The 24,907-nt window shown below is 45.1% G+C and overlaps 1 long non-coding RNA gene across 1 annotated transcript; it reads right to left on the bottom strand.

The window, feature by feature from the left end:
* Positions 1–1,639: 1,639 nt before the first annotated feature.
* On the bottom strand, positions 1,640–24,907 carry LOC120935805. The gene is made up of 2 exons (XR_005748513.1): positions 24,866–24,907; positions 1,640–1,877 (listed from the first exon to the last, which is right to left on the bottom strand). It is a non-coding gene; the product is annotated as an uncharacterized LOC120935805 (long non-coding RNA).

Here is a 24,907-nt window from a genome sequence, read left to right as displayed (position 1 = left end):
GAGTAGAGTCAGTGACCTCATCATCCCCTCCCTCCTCGTTACTGGAGCAAACCTGGCAGTACATGGGGAACATGACTGCCAGATTGCTGTTCTTCTTGGGCACCCCCTTTCTCTGGGCTCACGTTACTGCCTTCCTCAAGCTGTGTACCATCATCGGAGCCTTCAAAATGCTGCACATCCTCCTGCAGAATGTACCCAACACTGTGGTCAGACAGTTCGGGGGACTCCTCAGGAAGACATGGTGGGGCTAGGGAAGGCGTGACTGATGACATTGAGCCGAGGCAAGAGGCCTCTTTGGCAGACAAAGTACCCTGAGGCTGGATGAGGATGGCTTGTTCATCCACTCTACCAACTCTTCAGCATGTTGTGGCTCAACACGGCCAGTTGCCGAAAAAAAGGACAAGCGTGTCCCACAGCCACATGCTGATGAGGATGCACCGTGTCCATGACCAGTACTGTTGCCTCTAGACACAGAGCTGGCCGTTATGCGCCACTCGAATTTGGCACGAACGGCCCATATTGTTCGAAATTCGGCAAACGATGTTCGTCTCAAACACAAAGCTTATCCCTAGTGCATAGACACGATCGGAATTCCCGGCCAAAAACACATCAGTTTTTTCCGACGGGAAAACCGATCGTGTGTACGAGGCATAAGACTTCTGTTTTTTTGGGCAGCAGAGGTAGTTCCTGACAATATTCTGACTCCTTAACTCTTAATAAACCCCAAACACCCTCATGGATGCCAAACATTAATCCACAAACACACTTAGGACATGACATATCAACCGGCCGAAAAGAGAGAGAGAGAGAGAAATGGGCCCCCACAGAGTCTCCGCACCATCACCACCCGTGACGCGCACCCGACACCTCCTCTCACGATGCACACACCGCGCTGCTGTGAACGAGGAGTTCCCGTGTCAATTCAATACCCTCTGCACAGCACTCCCCCTCAGGTTCTCCCTCTCTCCGAGACCAGATGGCACATTTACACAAAACCGGGCAGCAGATACTCAGGTACAGGTTCGATACAAATTAGACCCCGGGCAAGCAATTACCTGTCTCTGGTGACCGCCGGCAACCACATCAGAGAGAGATAGACCAACAACGGAGATGGGTCACGTACTGGTAAGGTACTGAAAGGTATGTCTTACCGAACTCTGGAGGTGATCAGTCTCCAGCTCGTCCGCAATGGTCCACCTCGGCGCCTTTGTGATCGGCTGTCCATTGCTTCACAACCCGGGGCTCCACGTTAGGGCGCCAGCTGATATGGATCAGACTAATCGTCTGGTGAGTATCTGCCCCCGTTCTGATTAGGCCTATATGATGCAGTGCATGCACGAGAAAAGGACTACACTAAGGCCCCGTACACACGTACGAGGAACTCGACGTGCCAAACACATCGAGTTCCTCGTCGAGTTCAGTGTGGAAGCTGCCGAGGATCTCGGCGGGCCAACTTTCCTCATTGAACAACGAGGAAATAGAGAACATGTTCTCTATTCGGCCCGACGAGTTCCTCGTCGGCTTCCTCGCTGAAAAGTGTACACATGACCGAGTTTCTCGGCAGAATCCAGCTCCGACCGAGTTTCTGGCTGAATTCTGCCGAGAAACTCGGTCGTGTGTATGGGGCCTGAGACTGTGCTCAGATTGAAGATACTCTCTTTATTGGTTCCGGATACATGGGGGGTTTTATAGGTGAGCGACTAATGCTGTAAGCAAATGTATCATTAGCATAACGTTATCTAGATACTCGTAGCTTCTGATTGGTTGTGTCCATGTAAGGTGAACTTCCTCCAGGATCTGAGCGTCATCAGATAGGGTGTAGTCCTGGGCGGAGGCGCCATCTTTTAGTTACATTCTTCACTCGATGGGAGGGGGTGCTACTAGCGGTTGTTTTGAGCAAGGAATATAAAAGCAGTTTATATACAGGAAAAATATAGACTTTATAGCATAGAAAAGATGCATAGAGAATGGGCATTTTACCTAATCCATCACAGTATTATCACTGATCACTGTATTGGTGTCACTGGTGATGTCAGTTCCCAGCCGGTGTCATTAGTACAGTGACAGTGCATAGTATTATCACTGATCTCTGTATTGGTGTCACTGGTGATGTCAGTGAGTGTCAGTCCCCCCCCCCCAGCGTCAGTTAGTGTCAGATTGCCCGTCACACTCTAGCAGTCCCATTGGAAGTCGCTGATCACCACCATTAGTACTATAAACAAATAAAATAAATAAAAATTCCAATATATTCCATAGTTTGTAGACATTATAACTTTCACACAAACCAGTCAATATACACTTATTGGGATTTATTACCAAAGACATGGAGCAGAATAGATTTTGGCCAAAATTTATGAAGAAATTCAATGTTTTTATTTTTCTGTTGGATGTTTTATAGCGGAAAGTAAAAATATTATTTTTGTTCTTACATTTTAGTGTTTTTTTTGTTTATATAATAAAAAATAAAAGAACGCAGAGGTGATGAAAAAACACCAAAAGAAATCTCTATTGGTGGGAAACAATAATATAAATGTCATTTGTGTACAGCGTCACATGACTGATCAATTACCAGGTAAAGGAGCGCAGTGTTAAATAGCAAACAATGGCCTTGGCTGGTCATGAAGGGAGGGGGGTAAAACCTTCCCAAGGCTGAACTGGGTAAAGAATATATAAGTCCAACATTTCCTCTTCCTGATCTGTGTCTGCTGTCCCATGTACTGGTATGAAGAAGTCTCCTGTTCTCTTTGTGTGAAATCCCTGGTGATCCTGCCAATCCCTCTACTTTCCGGTTAAGAACTGACCACACTAGGCAGGAGAGCACAACAGGGTCAGTTTGCTGGCTGTGCTGAGCTTGGAAGTCAACCTGCTCTCCTCCAATCATCAGACTTGTGCTTACAACCTCCCCCCTGCACAGCCATTCACTGGGAAGACCGGTGTGTTGCTGTTTCTCCTATCCCAACTCTTATGCAGCTGAGAACAGAGGGAATGTGATCACTTATAAAAAAGGGGAGAAAAGTACTTCTAATATATTTTATATCTATACACAAATGTTTTGCCTTTCATTTCTATTATAAACGGAATGGGTTGTATTAGAAGGTGAGGCTTCCATACACTTTCCCTTCTATCCCCCAATATCTGCTGTACTGATAAGTGTATGAGTATGATCTCAGGTATTAGTATGAAATCATGTCTGACAGAGCAAACTGAGGGCTCTACTTATAGGAAATTCATTCAGCTCTTACACATATTGCTAGAATGTAACACAGTGATTTCCTATGATTGTCAGCTCCATCTAGTGGCCATAAAACTGTATTTTTCATTAAATACCTCAATCAGTAAAAATAGCACAATAACGCTTTATGGCCACTAGATGGAGCCAAGGAAATCAGTGTATGAAATAAAATACATCCAATATTCATCATGGCCGCTCACATTCATTCAACTATTTTTATTTTATACCGACCTCTAAGTGTTTGTGAAATCTTCCACCCCAAAATGTACTCAGCCAATGAGAGGTCATGACTCAATTTTTATTTTTCTACTGCTATCAATGGCCAACACGGTACAACACTTCATCCATGTCTTTGGTGATCTCTGATCTCCTTATGAAGTGTTTCTTACATGATGAAGATCAGCCATGGAGTATATCTGAGGTGTATATCAGGGTGTGCTTCTTCCCCACATGAGAGCTGTGATGTCCAGCAACATTCATATACAAGACATTTCCCGCACTCACTAATACACCTCGAGGGTTGTGTGGGATCCCTGATGTACAGGAAGACAGGACTTCAGTGAGGAGCAATTCCCTCACTCAGGACAGGAATATGGCTTCTCCCCTGTGTGAGATCTCTGATGTGTGTAAAGATTGGACTTATCTGAAAAACATTTCCCGCACTCAGGACACGAATACGGCTTCTCACCCGTGTGTAATCTCTGATGTGTGGAAAGATAGGACTTCTGTGCAAAACATTTCCCACACTCAGGACAGGAATACGGCTTCTCCCCCGTGTGAGATCTCTGATGTGTGGAAAGATAGGACTTCTGTGCAAAACATTTCCCACACTCAGGACAGGAATACGGCTTCTCCCCTGTGTGAGATCTACAATGTGTGGAAAGATTGGACAACTGTGCAAAACATTTCCCGCACTCAGGACAGGAATATGGCTTCTCCCCCGTGTGACATCTCTGATGTGTGAAAAGGTCTGATTTTAGTCCAAAACATTTCCCACACTCAGGGCAGGAATACGGCTTCTCCCCTGTGTGAGATCTCTGATGTCTGTAAAGCTTGGACTTCTCTGCAAAACATTTCCCGCACTCAGGACAAGAATACGGCTTCTCCCCCGTGTGAGATCTCTGATGTGTGGAAAGATGGGACTTCTGTGAAAAACATTTCCCGCACTCAGGACAGGAATACGGCTTCTCTCCCGTGTGAGATCTCTGATGTGTGTAAAGATTGGACTTCTCTGAAAAACATTTCCCACACTCAGGACAGGAATACAAATTCTCCCCCGTGTGAGATCTCTGATGTCTGTTAAGATAGGACTTCTCTGCAAAACATTTCCCGCACTCAGGACAGGAATACGGCTTCTCCCCCGTGTGAGATCTCTGATGTGTGTAAAGATGGGACTTCTGTGAAAAACATTTCCCGCACTCAGGACAGGAATACGGCTTCTCTCCCGTGTGAGATCTCTGATGTGTGTAAAGATTGGACTTCTCTGAAAAACATTTCCCACACTCAGGACAGGAATACAAATTCTCCCCCGTGTGAGATCTCTGATGTCTGTTAAGATGGGACTTCCGTGAGAAACATTTCCCGCACTCAGGACAGGAATACAGCTTCTCCCCCGTGTGAGCTCTTTTATGTCTATTAAGTGTGGATTTAGAAGGGAAACACTTCCCACACTCAGTACAGGAAAGGCTCTTATCTGTTGGAAGGACGGCACTGTCCCTCACAGTCTGAGGTTCCTCAGGATAAGAGGAATACGATGGTCCAGCACCGTCCCGCACAGTCTGAGGTTCCTCAGGATAAAAGGAATACGATGGTCCGGCACCGTCCCGCACAGTCTGAAGTTCCTCAGGATAAGAGGAATACGATGGTCCGGCACCGTCCCGCACAGTCTGAGGTTCCTCAGGATAAGAGGAATACGATGGTCCGGCACCGTCCCGCACAGTCTGAGGTTCCTCAGGATAAGAGGAATACGATGGTCCATCTACACTGTGTGGTGCCGGATGGACATTTGAGGTAGTCGGGTTTTCTCCTGGACTATACTGTGTGATGTCCTCATCTTCTACTTTACAGTCTGGAGACAAAGTGAGACAATCCTCTGAGGTTTTCCTCATCTCCCGTCCATCTGCTAAAATAGAAATACAAAGATTATTACTAGACATGAGACGATTGGTTCCCCTAAACCAGGACTCCGCCCACATCAGACAGCTTTGTCTCTGAGGATCTTACAATTCCCCCCTCAAGGTAACTAGTAAATGGCTCCTCTGATCTCCTACCAGATAATTTCTTTATTCATGGACCTTAGTCAGAGAGTGAGGAAACAACGAGAACTGTCTTTTATAGGAGTGACAGTGATGAGGGGATTATAGGACGAGTGTCCCCACCCCCTCTATCACTCATTACCATCTTCCCAACACAAGAAGTCCTGCACTTCCTTATTTTTTTTATTATCAAAATTTTTAATTAGTTTTTCAACATTTCCATTTAACAATATATTACATTATATCACACCCTTATACAATAAACATCCTTATCTGTATCCCATACCCCCCCCCCCCCCCCGGGGGAAATAAAGAAAAAAAAAAAAAAAAGGAGAAAAGGAAAATAAATAAATAAAGAGAATAAAAAGGGGAGAAAAATTATCCCCCCCACCCTCACTTATTCCCTGTGGCTCTCTCCCCCCCTCCAAACACCAAATAAAATAAATAAATAAATAAAAATATAAAAAGTGTTATTAGATATGAGGCTTCTAAAAAGCCATTCTATAGCTTATCGCTCATTATTCCTTGTTACCCCCTCCCCTAAAAACACTTTTACCAAGTGTTTGAAATCTGAGGCCTCTATCAGGCCATAAAGCCACTAATGACTTAACCCCCCCCGCTTTTTTTTTTTTTTTTATCTCACCCTTTCTCCCTTCCCTATTCCACACACCAACCCCAAAAGAAAATAAGTAAATGTATATAATAACAAAAAAAAAAAAAAGACCCCTTATTATGTAGTATATCCCAATCCCACCCTCTCTTAAACCTGTACAGGTGGGGGTTAGGAGCAGTGCCGCACGGGATTTCATATTGAGAGCTAAAAATAAATAAATAAATACGGAAAAAAAAAGACAAACAAGTTACTCTCCACCCCCCCCCCCCCCCCCACAGGCTATCCACTTACGTTTTCCTACAGCTCCTTAAATTATTCAATCTCTAGCGAGCATTTTTCCCATTCTGACCATATTACTCTAAACTTTTCCTTTCTATCTTTAACCCTGGAAATCCATCTTTCTGCCTCCATAATTAAGTTCACTTCTCTCTTCCATTCAAGAATAGTTGGCCTTTTATCCTGTTTCCATAATCTAGGTATTAATAATTTTGCTGCATTTAATAAATGAGGCATAATACTCTCCTTATATGATCCCATGGACCTCGCTGACCCGTGGAATATGAAGTTTAAAGGTGTCAGTTCTATTTCCTCGGGAGATAGCCTTCCAACCCAAGGGGCAATCTCTTGCCAAAATCCTCTGATCTTTGGGCATGACCACCACAGGTGGAGTAGGGTACCCTCCTGTCCACATCCCCTCCAACACCTATTGTCCGCAAGCCTATACATCTGTGCCAATCTTACTGGGGTTCTATACCACCTAGATAGAAACTTATAAGACATCTCCTGAATCTGTGAGCTTACAGATGTATAGTGTGTGGAGTCAATACGTTTTTTAATTTGTTGCGTGGTAAACCTGTGATTTAGCTCTCCTTCCCAGTCTTTAATATAGTAAGGTGTTGTTTTTCTCCGTGTCCCTAGGATTAATCTATACATTTGAGACAGTAAGTGTTTGGCCCTCCCAATCTTTACACATCTGGTTTCAAATATAGTAAGCGAATTAAGAGGCCTTATCCTGGCTTTCCACTTTTGAAAGAAGCACCCTAATTGATGATACCTCCACTCCACCATTGGGACTGTTCCCAAGCTCCGTCTCAATTCAGGTAAGGGGGTCAGGGTTCCACATGGGGCAAATTTGCCGCATGTGGTGTCCCTCCCCCAGGCCTTCATTGATCCTACTTCCTCGCCTGGGGGGAACCACGGGAATCCCTCCAGGGGAGCCAGGGGGGATATCCCAGGGGCATAATCTTCTGATTGATTTTATCCCATATCCTTAGTGTATTATTAGTTAATGGTGACATCCATTTTGAGAGCCCTCTTTCTGTCTTCGGTATCCAAGGAGCTCTTGCTAGGTTCCTTCTTGCCATTGTTTGCTCTAATTTTACCCATGTTTTAGTTGAGTGATCATGATTCCAATTTAGTATACGTACTAGTGCCATTGCCCTATAATATGATGTTACATCTGGCAGCCCCACTCCGCCCTCTGATTTTTCTCTACACAAAATTTCATAGGCTAATCTAGGGCGTTTGTCGTTCCATACAAAGGATACAAAAGCCTTCCGTATGCCCTTAAAAAAACTCTGTGGGAGGGAAATTGGCACTGTATGTAGGACATAAATTATTTTAGGTAGTATGTTCATTTTTATTGCGTTCACCCTTCCAAACCAAGTTAAAAACTGCCCCTTCCATTTCTGAAGATCCTCTCTTACCCCTTCCATTAAGGTACCATAATTCAGGTCGTATAAAAGTTTAGGGTCAGGCGTTATATGCGTCCCTAAGTACACAAGTGATTTTTTATTCCATATGAAGCGATATGCTTCTTGTAGAGTGTTCGCCATACTTAAAGATACATGGCTAGGAAATAATATAGACTTCTCAAAATTAATTTTAAAATTGGATAGGGCCCCAAACCTAGATACTTCTTCCATCAAGGCAGGTAATGAAGTCTGTGGTGTGGATAGATAGAACAACAAGTCATCGGCATATGCCGAGACCTTATGTTCATCCGACCCAATACACGTTCCCTGTATTCCGTTATTTCTTCTTATTTTGCAGAGAAAGGGTTCCAATATCATTGCAAATAATAAGGGAGACAAGGGACACCCTTGTCTCGTACCATTGTATATTTGGAAGTAGTCTGACAAAGTGCCATTCACCTTTACTCTTGCTCTCGGGGACGCGTACAAGGCCAGCACCCAACCCATCACACGCTCTCCCACTTTCATCCACCTCAGAACCTCAGTCATAAACATCCAGCTAACCCTGTCGAAAGCTTTTTCGGCATCCATAGATAATATTATTCTGGGGGCTTTGTCCGGGCCGTATTGCATCCAATGGAGGACATTTAATGCTCTTATGGTGTTGTCTCTAGCTTCACGGCCCTTCATAAAGCCTGTTTGATCAGGGTGAACTAGCTTCACTAAATGATCCTGTAGTCTAAGTGCCACAATTTTTGATAATAACTTCGTATCAGAGTTTAACAGAGAAATTGGTCTATAATTAGCACAATGTTGGGGATCTTTTCCTGGTTTTGGGAGGACTGTAATGTGTGCCAATAGTGCTTCTGGAGGAAGTGGATTCAGAATGTTAATCGAATTGAAGTAATCACATATTGGGGCACCCAGGTTTTCAGAAATTTTTTTATAATATAAATTCGTAAAGCCATCTGGCCCTGGGCTTTTTCCTATTGTCAAATTTGCTATTACTCCATGCACTTCTTCTACTGTGATCGGCCTGTTTATCATTTCCGTAGCTTCTGATGGCAGTGAAGGTAACTCTGAGTCCGCAATATATTCCCTAATCTCCCCCACTCGGAATTCATTAGTGGTGCTTGCCGATTCCTGTTGAATATTATATAAATTCTCGTAGAATTTATGGAATTCTGCCGCAATTGCCTGTGTTTCTACAATTTTTTTTATTTTGTATAGTTAAATTATGAACATGTCTGGAATCTTGTTGTTTTTTAAGTTGTCTAGCTAAAAGGCGACCACATTTATTTCCATGTTCATAGAAACGGTGTGCGTAGTATCTATATTTATTTCTGGTTTTCTGATCTAGACACTGTGTCAGTTTACTTCGTGCCTCTTCCAACCTCTTAGCGTCTGCTGGGTCCATGGAGGATTTATGTTTTATCTCTATCTTATTTATTTCTTCCAGCCGATCTGTTATTTCTTTTTGTTTTTCTTTTTTTTTCCTTGCCCCCCATGCTATCAATTCCCCCCTGATCACTGACTTATGGGCCTCCCAAATAGCCTGTTCAGAAGTTTCCCCAGACACGTTCCTTTCAAAATATGTTTTGATTTTAGTGGTTAAATCTTCCACAACGCGGCTGTCGTCTAACAGTGTCTCATTTAACCTCCAAGTTCGTTCCAAGTGGCCCAATGATACTGGATGTAAGGTCATAATGACAGGTGCATGATCTGAAATTGTTATTGATTCTATCGTACAAGATCTGATCCTTTCTAAGTAAAACTGGTCCACGAAGAAAAGATCAAGACGAGAGTACATATTGTGTATTTTTGAGTAATAGCTATAGTCTTTTATCCCCTCATGCGTTGCTAGCCATCCATCTACCAAGTGGGCATTCTGTAAAAGCTGTTTTATGTGTTTTAGAGCCTTGAATGATATGGGTGTTTTGCCTGTTGATGTGTCTATACTTGGATTTAATACTAAATTAATGTCACCCCCTAAAATCAGAAATCCTTCTCTAGTAATTTCAAGGTTTTTATCAGGAAGTTAGCCGTGCCTGTGTTTGGGGCATACACTGAGGCAAATGTATAGCAGTAGCCATTCAATTTCGCTTTTAAGAAAAGGTACCTACCCTCGGGGTCTATTTGTGAAGATATCACGATAACTGGGCAAGTCTTTTTAAATGCTATGGACACTCCCCTTGCCCTTTGAATTGGAGACGGCGCGTGGAACCACTGGTTAAATATGTGTAGGGGCATATTTGGTGTGGCCCCTTTCAGAAAATGAGTTTCCTGCAGAAAGGCCACATCTATAGCATAATGACTTAACTCCTGCCACAAACGCCCTCTCTTCTGGGGTGAGTTTAGGCCTCTAACGTTATATGTTATTACCTTTAATGGGCCTGCCATCCCTTATTTATATGAAGAAAAAAAAAAAAAAAAGGGAGAAACGCTTCAGCTATTCGCTGCTGTATACCTTTTTTTCTGTTTCCCTGCCTGTCCAATAGAGGGGAGAGGAGGTGGAGAACATAGACAAACAACCACAGAAAACACAAAAAAAAAAAAAATACAATAAAACAAAACAAAAAAGACAGAGGGGGGAAAAAAAAAAAGGAAGAAAACCAAATTCCCCCAGAAGGAACAAAGACAAAAAAATACCCTCAACCCCCTCCCTCCCTTCCCTAAACCCAATACTCTCCTTTGGGTTACCCCCTAATCGGAAGAGTTGTCCGCAGAGGGGTACACCCCTCCCCGCCGACCTCTCCACCTTCCTGCATTCTTGCAGGATTTCGTAACCCATATATCGGGCCTGGCCTACTGGGTAAAACACCCCTTTACCCCCCCATTCCTCCCTATCCCTCCCCCGAGCCATTTCTTTTTATTCCCCCTCTTTTTATCCCATACCCACTTCATGGTGGGGCCCTTATGTCTTCTTCCCCTTGGTTTACATTCGATGTGGGTATTGGGTTGGTAATCTCCCCCCCCTCAATACTTCAAATGGTACTTCCCCCCCCCCCTCTCCAGTCTATCATTATACCTTCATTTATATAATATTTTTCCCGATTAGGGGATCCTGAAGAACATTTCCTTATACCATTCTAGACAATTGTATCGATACATTAATAATTAATTACAACCTCCAATAAAAAAAAGTGGGTGTCATCAGTGCCTTAAGTGACCCTGTGCCCCTTTCTTGCATATTCTTTCATTTACTTCTACCAAAAATGTATTATATATACCAAAAAAATAAATAAGAAAAAAAAAAATGAGGAAAAGAAGGTTTAAAAATATCTTCCTTCCCTTTTTCCCTCCCTTACCAAAAAAGGAAGAAAAAAAAAAAAGTGGGCGTCATCAGTGCCTTAAGTGACCCTGTGCCCCTTTCTTGCATATTCTTGCATTTACTTCTACCAAAAATGTATTATATATACCAAAAAAAATAAAAAAGAGGAAAAGAAGGTTTAAAAATATCTTCCTTCCCTTTTTCCCTCCCTTACCAAAAAAGGAAGAGAGAGAAAGAAAAAAAAAAAAAAAGGTGAGTGTCATCAGTGCCTTGAGTGAGCATGTGCCCTTTTCTTGCATGTTATTCCATTCACTTCTACCAAAAATGTATTATATATAGAAAAAAAAAAGGTTTCAAAACATCTCCCTCCCTACCCTTTTTTTCTCCCTTACAAAAAAAAAAAAAAAAGGGGGGGGGGGTGTCATCAGTGCATTGAGTGACCATGTGCACTTTTCTTTGCATGTTATTTCATTCACTTCTACCAAAAATGTATTATATATACCAAAAATAAAATAAAAAATAAAAAAAGGAGGTTTAAAAATATCATTTTTTCCCCTTTCTTAAAAAAATTTTTTTTTTGAGAGATCACAGCCCTTTTACCAGCCCACCCTACCAACCCTCTCCAAGAGTATTCCAACAACAACCAAGGCCCCCCTTCCCACTATCCATGAGTCTCTCCTTTTCCTTCCCGCTATACTCTTATTTCTGTGTGTTTTTTTTCCTGGGGAGCACTCGTTTCCATGGTTCTGGGCGTTTTATATAATTTCCGATGTTATTCCTTCTCCAGTCCACAAAATCTGTTGGGGGTAATTCTAATATTTCTGTGAATGACTGCAGGTCATCCTTTGTGCGAAGAGTTGCTGTCTTGCCGTTTCGCGAAGCCGTAAGACTGAATGGAAAACCCCATCGGTATTTTACTTCTACCGCACGTAAGGCTTCCAAGACTGGCCTGACACTCCTTCTTTATTAAAGTTCGATATGATAAGTCAGGATACAGTGAAATATGTGTTCCGTCATGGACAATTTCCTTTTTGGTGCGAGCAGCTTTCATTATAGATTCTTTCACCGTAAATTTATGTAATTTACATATTATATCTCTTGGTCTTTCTGCATTGGGGATAACATATGATGGGATACGATGTATTCTATCCACCTCTATGGTTTCCAGTGCCTCCTCTCCCATTATTCTGCGAAATATCTCCTGCACTGTTGGGGGTAATTCCGAGCCCAAAAAAGTTTCTGGTAGTCCTTTCATACGAATGTTTTGCCTGCAGTCCCTATTTTCTTGATCGTCTAATTGGTCCCTGAGGGAACTTAAGAGCTCTTCTTGATGTTTCACTGTCTCCTGTATATCTGCGACTGCCTGTGTCATTGCATCCTGTTCAACCTCAACTGATTCTACCCTGTGTCCTAGCTCACATATCTCCTCTCTTAAGCCCTCCACTGCTTGCTGGCATGACTGCTCTACCGCTGTTATCAATTGCAAAATATCAGTCTTAGTAGGGAGTGTTTTTAGAAGTTCTCTTATAGCTCTCATATCTTTTTCTAGGTCACAGGGCTGACCTCGATTGCAAGTCCCCTCCGTTTTCCACCACATTAATACATTGCGTAGTCTCCCCCTGCATTGTTTGATTTCTCTCCTGCGAGTCTGTTTCCAATCTTTGTACGTCTGTTTCTGACTCCTCATTATTCTCCAGGGTTGCAGTATAGCTTTTTTGTGGGGTTTCATCCCCAAAGTCCATTACCACCCCTCCTACAGCTTTTGGGGTGGTCCGTAAAATAGTCAAGGTAGTTGGATAATCTGGGCTAAATTGGCCTTTAGCCTTGGGGTCTTCTTTATGTCCCGTTTCCCTCGAATCTTGTAACTGCTTTTGTCCCTTTGTCGACGGGTGGCCCTCCTGTCCTACCCCTATCATAATAGGCCTCAGTGGGGATTGATTACGAACCGGGTTGTCTCCACTAGTGATTGTCAGTCCTCTACCCACTACTGGGGAGCCCTTCTCTTTAATCTGCATTCCACGGCCCGTCGAGTGGCGATCCTGTCCCTCTGTTTTGGCTGTACTACGACCATTCCCTACAGGGTGTTTATTAGATTCCATCAGTCCTCTTTTCCCTTCTGGTCGTTTCTCAGCTTCAGGTCCGTCCATCCCTGTGCGTGGAGAGAGGTAAGCCCGTATTGCTCCTGCTTGTTTTTGTGCTGTCTGTCTGCGGGTTGACATCTCCGTACTAATCCAAATATTTAACAGTGAATAGATTATCCGCACCAGTCCGCAGCTCTACCAACTTTAAGGGTGCCCCAAGATCATTTATATTCGCAGCTGAGTATACTATCCAACTGGTGTGTAATTAAGCAGAATTGATGTTGCGGATAGCTCTAGTGACCCCGTTGTATTATATTTACTGTATCTTACTGTTTGTTGCAATTCCTTGTGTGCTCTATTGATTGCTCCTTTTGTCAGTAATTCAGCAATATTTTAACAGTAGTCACAGGCCGACCTGCCGACTTGCTAATGGCGAATCTAGGCTTTCACCTCTGTGTGGGCTGACCCCAATACACAGACTAAGGCCTTTTATACGAGAAAAAAAAAAAAAGGGAAGTAGGTGTAAAAAGGAGGTTGAGGATCTAAAAAAAAAAAAAAAAAAAAAAGGAGGGAGACTATCTCGCCAACTGGTGACAGTATAACCCTTCTTCTTATGGGGTCAACGGGCACACAAAATATCCACAGCTCTACCAGCTTTTGAGTGCGCAACTAGTGCGCATCTGTATTTGCTAGTTGGTAAGCAGTCTAGCTAGGGCTTAATTTAGCAGATTGAATATATACACATATGTCTTTCCATGAGCTTCTCCACAAGTGAGCATGCATATATAAAAGCACTTTATCTGCATTTTACATAGTTCAGTTCAGTTTGCTTCCCTTTTACAGTCCCCTCAATTTTGCACTTGCTATTAGGGTTGTCCCGATACCACTTTTTTAGGACAGAGTACAAGTACCGATACTTTTTTTCATGTAGTCGCCGATACCGAATACCGATACTTTTTTTAAATGTCATGTGACAGTTTTCAAACCACAATACAGACTAAGGATATTTTCTTTAGAATTATGAAGAACTCTAACTCAAGACATTATAAAAGAATAAAAATGAGTAAAAATGAATAAAAATGTTTTATTTGCTTGTCACGCAGTAGTAAAAAACTCAAAGAATTTTCATAGAACATGTTGATAAATACAAAAAAAGTATTCTATTTAGGTATCGGGAGCATTTGCGCGAGTACGAGTACTCCAGCAAATACTCGGTATCGGTCCCGATACCGATACTAGTATCGGTATCTGGACAACCTTACTTGCTATAACTGCAAACGAATCTCTGTGGCCAGAGGGGGTGAAATACCGTCTCAGTATGGGTTTTAAACTGAGTCCTTGCAAAGAACTAAATTAGCAATTAAACACAGATGTAGCAGATTAGATGAAAATATCCTTGCGCTGTGCCTTTAAATGAACCCCTTACAGAGTCCTGCTTAGTTGCTGGGTAAGGACAGGGCAAAAAAAAAAACAGATTCTGGGCTCAGTTCTTCCAACAATTGTTATACAGTAGTACCTCCCTTTTCTGCTCCTCTGATGTCCCTTTGAACTTGGGGGTACTCCAGGAAATTCTCTGCCTGTCTTTATCACAGCTCCTGTTTCCTCTCACTCCTGTATAGCAAGCAACAAATACAGTGGGGGGGGGGGAGGGGACCTGCTGGAGAGGCAGATAGAGTTATTTCTATTATTGCTTCCGTGCCTTTGAGTTAACGTTTTACAATCTCCCAGCATAAATCACTCCATTAACTTCACTGCTGGCTCTCACTGCATAAGAAACACACAGTCCACCATTGCAGTGTTATTATACGTTTTTTTTTTTTTTTTACTTTTTTTAAGTTTTTTAGAGACCGTTCAGAAATCAGTTCCTTTCTTCTTCCTTCATATATCACATTTCATAGTTCACAGTGTAGCAGCTGCTTTGGCTACTATTGACTTAAACGGCTGATAATTTTACTCTCTGGCTCCTTATCTTATCTCCTATCTCCTCTGCTTACCTCCCATATGACGGCAGCGTCTCTTTTTTCTTTTCCTGCTCTCCCTTCACTGAGGGGGGTTGGGGAGGGGGAGGAAGCCTGCTGAGGAGATGGATAAGGAGATGGATGGGAGCCCGCTGCGCTAAGTCCAGGACTATCTCTGCAGTCTCCGGTTCACTGCAGCCTCTGGTGAGCCGATAAGCACTGTGTCTGTGTGGGGGGATACGGGAGATCTCAGTCCTCTCTCCCGTCTCCCTCTAGTGACGCCTTCATCCTTACGATGATGTACGGAACCACCGCTCGTACAGCCTGCTGTTCCTTGCCCGGGGGAACTCAGAGGGGAGGAGCCCTCGCAAGCCTCTCACTCACGTCCGCTCATCCCTTCGTGTGACCTGCACTTCCTTATTTAATCCATGATTTTGTCATAAATAACAGCGAGGCTGAGCCCCACCAGAGGTCAGAGAGTGAGGATGGGGAGAACAACCAAGATGAAGACTGGACTGATCCTGAAGACCTCCATCATTGGGTTATTGACTCCTCCCCCTCATTATCACTTTCTGTTTAAGGTTCCAAAGTCTGAGGATGTTATCACATTATTATCGCATGTAAAAGTCTGTGCTCCAATCAAATCATCAGATATAAAATGTCCAGCTGGTAGGAAATGGGTGTAAGAAAAGAGAATACATATGATGTGTATATATAGCAGTGGGTAGAGGGGAGAGAGCAGAAGTCAGGACTATGTAATGTACAACATATTGTATAAGATACAACAGATAGGACTATATAGTATCAGAATGATGTAATGTACAATATAGAGTATATAGTGCAGGGGTCAGGAGTATGTAATGTACAATATAAATTATACAGTGTAAGGGTCAGGACTCATAATATTGGTATTCAGTAGTCAGTGGAAGACTAAATGTTTAACGGAGACAAGTTGCAGAGATCCCACACCGCTGCCTCCCATCTCCTGAGACTGCACTCAGTGACTTGGGTCTGAGACTATACAGACATATCCCTCCACCCGGCACAGCCAGCAGACAACAGAGCAAGTAACCCGGGAGAATTCTCCTGTCAGAGATCATGCTAGACCCGGGCATGGGGTAGAAGACCCAAAGCACATACCCCAGGTGTCTAGGTAGAGTAACATCTTTGGTGAAAATCAACCTTTTGCTGAACCCCAGAATCTCCATAAATCCAGTCTAGAGACATAAATTGTGTCTGCAGCACAGAGAAGGAAGATTATCACCCAGTCCCCGCCCCACTCTGGACCAATCAGTGAGCAGTATGGGTGGAGGAATGTATTTAGTGCAGGGATGAGCCGAACACCCCCCTGTTCGGTTCGCACCAGAACTTGCGAATAGACCAAATGTTCGTGTGAACTTTAGAACCCTGTTAAAGTCTATGGGACTCGAACATTTGAAATCTAAAGTGTTAATTTTAAAGGCTAACATTAGGGATGTCCCGATACCGATACTAGTATCGGTACCGATACCGAGCATTTCCCCCGAGTACTTGTACTCGGGGGAAATGCTCCGATGCCTCACCCGATACCCGGGCAGGCAGGGGAGTTGCAAGTCTTCTCCCCCCGTGCTATCTATCCCCCTGCTCCATGCTCGTCTTTCCCCCATGCTCCGTGCCCATCTTTCCCCCGTGCTCGTCTTCTCTCCCCCCGCTCCGTGACCGGCTTCTCTCCCCCCGCTCCGTGACCGGCTTCTCTCCCCCCGCTCCGTGACCGGCTTCTCTCCCCCCGCTCCGTGACCGGCTTCTCTCCCCCCGCTCCGTGACCGGCTTCTCTCCTCCTGCTCCGTGACCGGCTTCTCTCCCCCCGCTCCGTGACCGGCTTCTCTCCCCCCGCTTCGTGACCGGCTTCTCTCCCCCCGCTCCGTGACCAGCTTCTCTCCTCCCGCTCCGTGACCAGCTTCTCTCCTCCCGCTCCGTGACCAGCTTCTCTCCTCCCGCTCCGTGACCGGCTTCTCTACTCCCGCTCCATGACCAGCTTCTCTCCTCCCGCTCCGTGACCAGCTTCTCTCCTCCCGCTCCATGACCAGCTTCTCTCCTCCCGCTCCGTGACCAGCTTCTCTCCTCCCGCTCCGTGACCGGCTTCTCTACCCCCGCTCCGTGACCAGCTTCTCTACCCCCGCTCCGTGACAGGCTCTCCCCCCTCAATCTGTCAGGATGGAGAGCGGAGGTAGGAGCCGCTAAACCCGGCTCCTACCTTTTCAGAATGAACAGAGTCAGTGATCACTGACTCTGTCCATTCATATAACTGAGCATCGTAAACTGTGTTTACGATGCTTCAGTTTATGAATGGATAGGAGCCTCTGTCTCCTGTCTATTCATTTCCAGTGCAGCTGAGAAAGGGACTGGGGAATCTGTGTCCTTAGTCCCTTTCTCTGTCTTAAAGGGGAGATGTCAGAGGTCTGTTAAGACCCCTAATATCTCTCCAAAGACCCCCAACAGGGCTGATTAAGAAAAAAAAAAAAATTGCAATAAATATATAAAAAATAAAATAAAAAATAAAATGTAAAAAAAAAAAAAACACACACACTGACAATCCCCCTAAAAAAAAATAATAAAAAAAAAATACTGCCACTGTCACATGACATAAAAAAAAAAAAAGGTATCTGTAATCGGTATTGGTGAGTACTTGAAAAAAAGTATCGGTACTTGTACTCGGTCTCAAAAAAGTGGTATCGGGACAACCCTAGCTAATATGCAAGTTATTGTCCTAAAAAGTGATGCGGAGTTCCACAGGGGAGTGCTCTATCGCCACTCCTCTTTAACTGCTATGTTCGTCCTCTTGCTGACATCATCCAGAACAATAACTTGGAGTGCCAGCTTTATGCCGATGACACACAAATTCTGGTTGATTCAGCAAGAGGACCTCAGTCAGCAGCCAGTTCAGTTGGCGAAATGCCTGGTAGAAATACAGGACTGGATGGCTGGCAATAGGCTTGGACTGAACGCAGCTAAAACTGAAGTTCTATTAATTGGTCCTACTAGCCCCCTATTGCTGGCTGCTTGGCCTCTATCTTTCGGACCCACACCCATTCCAGCCAAGCAGGTAAAAAACCTAGGAGTCATAATTGATGACACCCTCTCGTTTGTGCCCCACTTTAGAAACATCCTGCGGAATGCCAATTACCATCTAAGGCTCCTCAGAAAAGTAAAACATCTATTCACGCAAAATAACAGATCACTACTTGCCCAGGCTTTTATCCATTCCCGGTTAGACGGGGCAAACGTATTCCTATTGGGTGCCCCGCAGAAATGGGCCCATAAGCTCCAGGTGGTTCAGAACCACACTGCTCGCTTTGTACTCGGTCTAGCGAGACGAGACCATATTAGCCTGGCCAGGAGATCACTTCATTGGCTCCCTATCGAGCAGAGAGTGATCTTTAAAACGCTCTGTATCTTCCTTTGTGCATACTGGGGACAGGGTCCCAAGTACTTACACAGCTTGGCGGTGCACTATGAACCCTCGCGCCCATTAAGATCCAAGACCCAAAATTTAGCCACAGTCATTCCATCTAAACTTTCTTCCATGGGAGGCAAACGACTCCAGAGTAGGGGTGCCATGCTGTGGAATGCCCTCTCCTTGGAACTTAAGATGACACCTAACCTGCTCCTCTTCAGAAAAAAACTAAAGACGGAGCTGTTCGTCCAGGCCTATGGATAAATGTACAGTGAGGAAAATAAGTATTTGAACACCCTGCTATTTTGCAAGTTCTCCCACTTGGAAATCATGGAGGGGTCTGAAATTGTCATCGTAGGTGCATGTCCACTGTGAGAGACATAATCAAAAAAAAAAAATCCAGAAATCACAATTTATGATTTTTTAACTATTTATTTGTATGATACAGCTGCAAATAAGTATTTGAACACCTGTCTATCAGCTAGAATTCTGACCCTCAAAGACCTGTTAGTCTGCCTTTAAAATGTCCACCTCCACTCCATTTATTATCCTAAATTAGATGCACCTGTTTGAGGTCATTAGCTGCATAAAGACACCTGTCCACCCCATACAATCAGTAAGAATCCAACTACTAACATGGCCAAGACCAAAGAGCTGTCCAAAGACACTAGAGACAAAATTGTACACCTCCACAAGGCTGGAAAGGGCTACGGGGAAATTGCCAAGCAGCTTGGTGAAAAAAGGTCCACTGTTGGAGCAATCATTAGAAAATGGAAGAAGCTAAACATGACTGTCAATCTCCCTCGGACTGGGGCTCCATGCAAAATCTCACCTCGTGGGGTCTCAATGATCCTAAGAAAGGTGAGAAATCAGCCCAGGACTACACGGGAGGAGCTGGTCAATGACCTGAAAAGAGCTGGGACCACCGTTTCCAAGGTTACTGTTGGTAATACACTAAGACGTCATGGTTTGAAATCATGCATGGCACGGAAGATTCCCCTGCTTAAACCAGCACATGTCAAGGCCCGTCTTAAGTTTGCCAATGACCATTTGGATGATCCAGAGGAGTCATGGGAGAAAGTCATGTGGTCAGATGAGACCAAAATAGAACTTTTTGGTCATAATTACACTAACCGTGTTTGGAGGAAGAAGAATGATGAGTACCATCCCAAGAACACCATCCCTACTGTGAAGCATGGGGGTGGTAGCATCATGCTTTGTGGGTGTTTTTCTGCACATGGGACAGGGCGACTGCACTGTATTAAGGAGAGGATGACCGGGGGCCATGTATTGCGAGATTTTGGGCAACAACCTCCTTCCCTCAGTTAGAGCTTTGAAGATGGGTCGAGGCTGGGTCTTCCAACATGACAATGACCCGAAGCACACAGCCAGGATAACCAAGGAGTGGCTCTGTAAGAAGCATATCAAGGTTCTGGCGTGGCCTAGCCAGTCTCCAGACCTAAACCCAATAGAGAATCTTTGGAGGGAGCTCAAACTCCGTGTTTCTCAGCGACAGCCCAGAAACCTGACTGATCTAGAGAAGATCTGTGTGGAGGAGTGCGCCAAAATCCCTCCTCCAGTGTGTGCAAACCTGGTGAAAAACTACAAGAAAGGTTTGACCTCTGTAATTACAAACAAAGGCGACTGTACCAAATATTAACATTGATTTTCTCAGGTGTTCAAATACTTATTTGCAGCTGTATCATACAAATAAATAGTTAAAAAAATCATACATTGTGATTTCTGGATTTTTTTTTTTGATTATGTCTCTCACAGTGGACATGCACCTACGATAACAATTTCAGACCCCTCCATGATTTCCAAGTGGGAGAACTTGCAAAATAGCAGGGTGTTCAAATACTTATTTTCATCACTGTATATTCTTTTCCCTCTCACAGTCCGCCCCCTCATTGAAGGGGCCACTTGCCTCTCTAATAACTATGATGTCTTCTACCCCTCCTCTAGTATCCCCACTGTTCCTTTTTTCTTTTCTATTTTTTCTCATACACTTCACGGCTCTTTCCTCTTGCTCCCCTAAGGGCTGGATACCCTTTCCTTTCACCGCCCTCTCTTCTCTTTTCTCCCTCTTCTTCACCACGGTTTGATTCAAAGTTACATCTCACCAGCGGCGCTTAGACGCTTACTTCACAGTGGGCATTTGGCGCCTAATTAAGCTCAAAAATCAAATCAATCAATCCTCCTCTCCCTCCCTCTGTTCTGCCTCAAGGGCCCTGTCCATTATTCCATGCAGCATGTGCTCCAACATGTGAATAAGAGGGACAGTCTCACTGATGCATGCACTGTCACTGCTCACCATCCTCGTGGCCTCCTCAAATGGTGACAGGACAGTGCATGTATGCCTGATCATGGCCCACTTGCGTGGGGAAAAAAAAACAAGCTCCCCTGACCCAGTTCTGCTGCCATATTGGCACAGATACTTATTGATGGCACTCTGCTGCATGTGCAGCCGCTGCAGCATGGCAAACATAGAGTTCCACCTGGTGGGAATGTCACAGATTAGGCGGTTTTTGGGCAGGTTGTATTCCCTTTGGAGGTCTGACAGCCGAGCACTGGCCGCTGCACCACTAAGTTAAGGACATGAGCAAAACAGGGCACATGGGTCAGTTGTCCCTGTCGTAGGGCGGAGAGGAGGTTGGTGCCATTGTCGCAAACCACCATTCCTGGCTTAAGCTAGCGTGGAATCAACCACCTCTGAGCCTGCCCCTGCAGAGCTGACAGAACCTCTGCCCCAGTGTGTCTCCTGTCCCCCAAGCACACCAGCTCAAGCACCACATGGCATCTCTTTGCCTGCGTACCCCCTTGAATGCCTACGGAGCACCGCTGGTTCAGAGGACAAAGCACAGTAAGAGGCCATGGAGGAAGAATCACCAGTAGAAGCATTTTGGAGACGTGGTGGCGGAACAGCCTCCAACACTACTGTACCTTGTCCTGCATCCTTCCCAGCTGCCAGCAGAGTCACCCAATGTGCCATTAAAGAGAGGTAACGTCCCTGTCCATGCCTGCTGGATCATGAGTCAGCGGTAATATGCACCTTACCACTGACCGTCCTGTCCAGCGAGGCATGGACATTGCCTTCCACATAGCGGTAGAGAGCCAGAATCTACCAACTGAAAAGGCAGCAGTTGAAGTGCTAGCAATTTCTCTAAGATAGCATTCAACCGCTGGGCATGTGGATGGCTGGGAGAAAACTTATTTCGCTGGTGCAGCAGCTGGGGCAGGGAAATTTGCCTGGTACAATCGGACATTGGTGTACCGATAGTAGATTGCCTGCAAGTACTTGGCTGTGACACACCTAATTCAAAACCTTCAGTGCTATCAGTGCAGGCTTCAGAGAGGACTGAGGGTATAGTGGGGTTGGAGATCCCAGCTGATGAGGGGCAAGGGGAGGTCCGCTTTGTTCTTTGGTGTGGGTCTTTTAGGCAAGTTTGCCAACGAACTGCATGGCAGGTCGACATATGTCTGGTCAAGCATATGGTGCCTTGGCCACGCGAGATACGCTTGAGACATATGTTGCAAATAGCAGCGGTGCGATCTGATGCACTCGTCTCAAAAAAGGCCCACACCAAAGAACTTTTGGAATAACGCTGAGAGACAGCAGCGCCCTGCACATGCGGAGCTCTGTGTTGTGATGCAGTCGGTGTGCTGCCCTTAAGCTGGCCCCTGGAGGGCATCCTGCCTCGTTGGAGATGTGCCTCCTCCTCCTCTCAGGCACCCACGTGGAGTCAGTGACCTCATCATCCCCTCCCTCCTCATCACTGTAGAAAACCTGGCAGTATGCTGCAGCTGGGGGAACATGACTGCCAGATTGCTGTTCTTCTTGGGCACCCCCTCTCTCTGGGCTCACATTACTGCCTTCGTCTAGCTGTGTACCATCATTGGAGCCTTCAAAACGCTGCACATCCTCCTGCAGCATGTACCCAACACTGTGGTCAAACAGTACGGGGGACTCCTCAGGAGGACATGGTGGGGCTAGGAAAGGGGTGACTGATGCCATTGAGCAGAGGGAAGAGGACGCCTTGGCAGATGCTTTGCCAGACAAAGTACCCTGAGCCTGGGTGAGAGAGGATGAGGATGGCTTGGTCATCCACTCTACCAAGTCTTCGGCATGTTGTGGCTCAACGCGGCCAGCTGCTGAAAAAAAAAAAAGGATGAGTGTGTCCCGCGGCCACGTGCTGATGAGGATGCACCGTGTCCACGACCAGCACTGTTGCCTCTAGACACAGAGCCTGCTTGCCCTCTCTTATTGGCCTGTGAGTGTCTGCAGCTCCTTGTTTTCCTTCCAGACATACTGTATTAGATGTATTGGAATAGGTACACAAGGAATTGTCTACAGTCAGCTTTAGCTGCACACTGAGCCCAGTATACACAACACTGACTTAATATACTGCAGCGAGAATAACAGGAACACTCTGAAGTGAGATCTAGCTAAACTGAATACAGTGTATGTATACATATATATACACACACAACGCCTAGGATGCATATATATACTAAATACACTGACTGCAGCTACCTGAATCGCCTGCCTGCTCTAATTGAAATGAAATGACACTCCCACTCTCTCTCTCACATGCCGCAACACACTACACAAGGCCGACACGCAGGCAGCCTTATATAGTGTGGGGCGTGTCCCTACTCCCCTGAGCCATGATTGGCCAAGGGCACCTTTCCTTTGGCCAATTATGTCTCTCTGTGCTGACGGCGCTATGATTGGCCAAAGCATGCGGGTCATAGTGCAAACTTGGCCAATAATCAGTCAGCAATGCACTGCGATGACGCAGTGAATTATGGGCCATGACGCGCCACTCGAATTTGTCGCGAACGGCCCATAATGTTCAAAATTCGGCGAATGAGTGAACAGCCGATGTTCGGGTTGAACATGAGTTTGACTCGAACACGAAGCTCATCCCTATTCGCTACACATCATGGCTTTCATACGCAGGCTCATTTGGCTATCCCTACAGTTTAGGTTCCACATCCACTGCAGGTTTATTAGTGGGGTGCAGAATTCGGCAACAGACGCTCTGTCTCGTTTTGATATCTCGTCCTTTTTCCAGCAGGTTCCGGATGCAGACCTCTCTGCCACCCCGTCCCTGCATGTCTCGCTGTTGAGGGTGGATTAAACACGCACTGGGCAGGGGCATTAGGGTTGATTGACAGGTGACTGTCTATCAACACAAGGAGGGCTTACAGTACGGCCTGGAGAACATTTCAGTCTTTCCTAACTCAGTACCCTAGGTCCGATTGTTTTGATAATCACTACCTTTTGTCTTTTGTGGCCTACTGTCATTTTCAACTGAAATTGTCCCACAATACCATCAAGGGGTATTTGGCAGGTAGCCAACATTTTATTTCTCTACTTCATCCCGGTAGGCAGTCATTGTTTGCAGCTCATTCTGTGAAAGCTATCCTCAGGGGTATTCAGAAGAGCAACCCCCCGAGCCCTACTAACAGGCTGCCTATCGCAGGGAACATCTTCCGGAACATGTCGGATATTTTGTCTAGGTCTCCTTTTGGGCAGCTACCTAGCCTGGTGCTGAAGGCGGCTATTTAGCCTTTTATGGTTTCCTTAGACCGGGGGAGTTCGCTTGTACGGGAGATAATTCCTGTACACTGATTAGTCAGTCGATCAGGTACCCTGACCATTTCGTGTTACACCTAGAGGCATGTAAAACGCAGCAAACTGGGGCTGGTACCGATATCAGGGATTTCAAGATTGAGGCTGGTTGGTGCCCGGTTTCACTCATGGCCCAGTTATCAGGGAACCCAGGGCTAGTCCTCTTTTTACGGTTAACGGGGCCCCTCTCACCTCTGCACTTTTCATAAAGTATTGTTGCACCCTCTTAGGGAATCTGGAGTTGAATCCCATGTCCTGCTCAGGTCATTCATTTAGGGTTGGGGCCACTTCTGCGGCATCGCGCCAGGGTGTCCCGGCTCACATTATCAAAAGGTTAGGCAGGTGGAGGTCATCATGTTACTCCAGGTACATCCCGGAGCCACTCATTGAGAGGTCTCAAGCATTTGTTCATTTGACCAATTAATTTGTATTGTTTCAATAAACCTCCTTTATATACTCATCCTAATGTCTTTTGTTTTTACCCCCTTTTAGGCATACTGACCACGGCACACCCCAGGTCACCTTTCAGCTTTCTTCTGTTTCCTTCCCCTAGTTCCACAAGAGGCTCTGAGTACAAATACATTGTGTCTGCAGCACAGAGAAGGAAGATTATCACCCAGTCCTCGCCCTACTCTGGACCAATCAGTGAGCAGTATGGGTGGAGGAATGGATTTAGTGTTAATGACCCACCTGTGCTGATCTCTGTAGGAGTGTCCTCCTCTATAAATGTCC

The sequence above is a fragment of the Rana temporaria genome, chromosome 4 (genome assembly GCF_905171775.1).
Source record: "Rana temporaria chromosome 4, aRanTem1.1, whole genome shotgun sequence".
NCBI classification, from domain to species: domain Eukaryota; kingdom Metazoa; phylum Chordata; class Amphibia; order Anura; family Ranidae; genus Rana; species Rana temporaria.
Note: the sequence above shows the minus strand (reverse complement) of the source record. Positions and strands in the feature narration are given on the sequence as shown.